Source organism: Natator depressus, chromosome 1 (genome assembly GCF_965152275.1).
Source record: "Natator depressus isolate rNatDep1 chromosome 1, rNatDep2.hap1, whole genome shotgun sequence".
In the NCBI taxonomy this organism is placed as follows: Eukaryota; Metazoa; Chordata; order Testudines; family Cheloniidae; genus Natator; species Natator depressus.
The window spans coordinates 125,590,115-125,593,587 of record NC_134234.1 but is presented as its reverse complement, the minus strand read 5'-3'; the positions used below and the strand labels follow the sequence as shown (position 1 = coordinate 125,593,587).

Here is a 3,473-nt window from a genome sequence, read left to right as displayed (position 1 = left end):
TTCTTTTCTGCCCCCTGGATAAGGCGATCTTCAATAATATAATACACAAAAAATACAATCAAAATCAGGAACCATTTCCAAGTTCATATCTATCCCATTCCCTCCCCAGCAGAGGATCATGGTTGTGATGTCCAAACTGCTTGCAGATCCTCTTTGAAATGTTACTGTTTAAAAAAAAACATGGAGAACATGGTGGGAAGATGTGTTCTGATGATCGGGGTTTATTTTGGGCAAAGCAATTTTGGTAAAACAATTAAAGATTCACAGGGAAAGCAAATAGCCCCATAGACAAAACCACAAAGGGACTGGAGGGGAAAACTGGATATTCAGGAAAATTATTGTGCCTCCTTTGAAAGAAATAGTAGTTTTCATTCCACCCTCTTTATATATTGAATTAAACACCTGAAATGTCCTTAGGACATAGGGGCTCAGATCTCTTTTTGTTTTGTGGGTGTCGGTGTCCTGCGGAGTGTGGAGGCTGAACTTGACAAAACTTTCTCTAAGTATCTTGTATATTCCATGGCAGCTATTCTAGTTGTCCTTCATTCACCCATGCCTTCCCCTACTAATAGCCACATATTGGTGTGCCCTCTGCACCCTTGCAGCTAACACCTCAGGAACTTCTGCTTAACGTGTGCTGCTCAATGGCATCTTGCCCCTGGGGGGCTGTTGGTCCGATTCCGACACTGAAGAGCTATCTTTTCTGAGAGACCCATCCGTACTGGACATATACATTTAGAACATACCTGGAATACGAGTAGATTTAGATCTGTCAAGGAAGACAAGAAGATTTTGTTTTCACAAGAAGACATGCATGTGGATGTCCCAAAGTTACCTTTTGAATGCCATACCGCCACATGGTAATTACTAGGGCTTGCTTCCTATTGGTCAAGTCTTGTCAGGCGCACTATTAACAGCAGGAGGACAGTAAGTGGGGGGAAAAATGCCGCCTAAGAAGATACTTGGTCAACAGAACCTAACAGGTATGTTTAAACGGAAAAGTGAGGAAAAGGGGGATTGTCAGTCAAAAAGAACAGCAACAAATTAAGAAGCTGTAACTAGTCAGCCACAGGGAAAAAATGCTGACACTGCAGCCATCACAAAGTGAGGAGACAAATGAAACTGCTGAATTGCCTGTAAAAAAGTGGATACTCCACCACCATACCCTGCTGTGTGGTCAAAAATGCAATTTGAGGAGTTCAAAAAGAAAAACGACTGGCTTTTTGCTTTGGGCGGTAAAGTTGGGTGCCCAGTATGTCATGATGTTTCAGATTTGAAGCTCCATTCTGCAAGAGGGGTTAACACCTCTCCAAAATGGGCCTCTTGTGAAATATCCTCATACTCCTCAAAGAGACAGAGCTGTCCTCCCTTCGCAAAAAAATAAATGAATATAAGAAATCTGCAGCTCACATGGAGGCTGAAAAAAATCAAGCCATGGCTAAAAAAGGAACTCTTCTTAATCTGAATGCTAAAAGTGAAGAAGCAGCATTTGAAACTACTGCTCGTGTATTCCGAACAGCCGACTACATTGCCAAAACAAATCGACCCCTCAGTGACCACGAGAGCCTCATTGACCTACAGCAAATCAATGGAATTGAAATGGGGCGTTTGTTGCATAGTAGAACAGTTTGTGTAGACATAATCAATCATATAGCCACTGAAATGAAAAAGAGAATTGTCAACAAAATCATCGACAATAAGGCAAAAATTACAGTACTTGTCGATGAGTCGACTACTCTCACTGGAAACTCGACTCTCATAATTTTTTTGAAAGACGGTATAGATGGAATTATGAGGCCACTCACGTTTCCTCTGGACGTGATAGAGCTGCAAAGCGCAACAGCAGCAGCCATTAAAGGGGAAATTTTGAAATGCTTGCTGTGTTGTGGCTTCACTAAAGAGCTATTATTGGAAGTGATGATCAGCTTTTGTAGTGACAGTGCAAATGTGATGTTAGGAGTCAAAGCTGGTGTTGGAAAACTACTACAAATGGACTTTCCTAATGTGATATTATGGCATTGCCTCAACCATAGACTGGAACTTGCTGTTGATGAAGCTTTAGAAGTCATCGGAGGTACAAATGACTTTAAGGCCTTTTTGGATGCATTATATTCCTTGTACAGTCAATCACCAAAAAACTCTTATGACCTGAGTGCTCATGCAATGAATTACACATTGTACTTAAAAAAATTGGCAAAATATTCAATTTAAGGGGGGAGGCGTCAACATGGAGAGCAGTAAATGCAGTGTGGCAAACATACCCTGCTTTGGCAAAACACTTCGAGACGGCCTCACAAGACCTGTCAAGAGTCAGAAGTGAATGTATTAAATTTCAAGGACTACACTCAAAGCTGTGTTCTGTAAATTTCATCAGAAACCTTTCATTAATGCTGGATGTGCTGACAGAACTGAAGAACTTGTCCGAGATGTTACAAGAATGAGACATGACCATTCCAAAAGCAGACAACCTGATGCAAATATACATCAAGAGAATCGAAAGCCTAAAAACAGACCCAGGAATTCACTCTGAAGAAGCTCAGAAGGCTGAACAATCCATGATGTTCAAAAACAGCAAATTAAACGGTGCTGGAAAAAGCCCCAGAATCAACTCGTCTCAATTCATTCAAGCAGTCATTGAAAACATGAGGACAAAACTCTTCACAACTGCCTCAAACAAAGCCGATCAAAGCACACGTGAAGAAAGGGCTTCCAATTATAAGGACTTAATTAACAATTTGTCAGTTTTGAATCCTGAAAAATGGCAAGAGAATCCAGAGAATCCCCACTTTGGAGAAAAGGAAATAAGAGCATTGGCTGATCAACTGAGAATCAATCAACAAGAAACACACTTGGGATTTGTTGAATTCAAGGCTTCTGGAGGAAAAAACATTCCTGGTAAACTTAAAAAACTCATTCTTGCAGTGGACACCCTTGCTGCAAGCAACACTGACTGCGAAAGAGGATTCAGTGCGATGAACAACATCATTACAGTGAAACGGACTGTACTTACCACTTGTCATGTGGCGGACTTGCTATTCATTTCATGTGTGGGACCTCCTTATACTCAGTGGATTCCCATGCCGTATGTGAAATTGTGGCTTGGAAAGGGCAGATATGCAGCACATTCATCTCGAGGCACGGCACGACAACAGGGAGACCAGCGAAATCAGCTGTATGCCCCAATGTGGGAGTTTCTATTAGGATGCTTTGCTCCATCTAGTCCTTCCCAAAAATGCCCCTTTCTTGCCCCCATTGGCTAGCCAACTCACACATTCCACATGCCAGGACTGAGCCAGGGACTGGGGCGGCTTTGCTGTGGGTAGTGGTTCCCCTTGGAGCTGCAGCCCCCACCTGCCACCCCCTATCGCTTGTGTTGTTGCTGCTGCATGCCCCCCGGACCTCTGTCTCCTCCCCTGCCGCCCACGTGGCTCCCTCCTTCAACCTGACAGAGTAGCAGTTGCTGAGGCTGGAAG

The 3,473-nt window shown here is 43.0% G+C and overlaps 1 pseudogene; it reads left to right on the top strand.

Annotated features, from left to right (window-relative positions):
* The first annotated feature begins 943 nt into the window (after positions 1-943).
* On the top strand, positions 944-3,260 carry LOC141980957 (E3 SUMO-protein ligase KIAA1586-like; annotated as a pseudogene).
* The last annotated feature ends 213 nt before the right edge of the window (positions 3,261-3,473 follow it).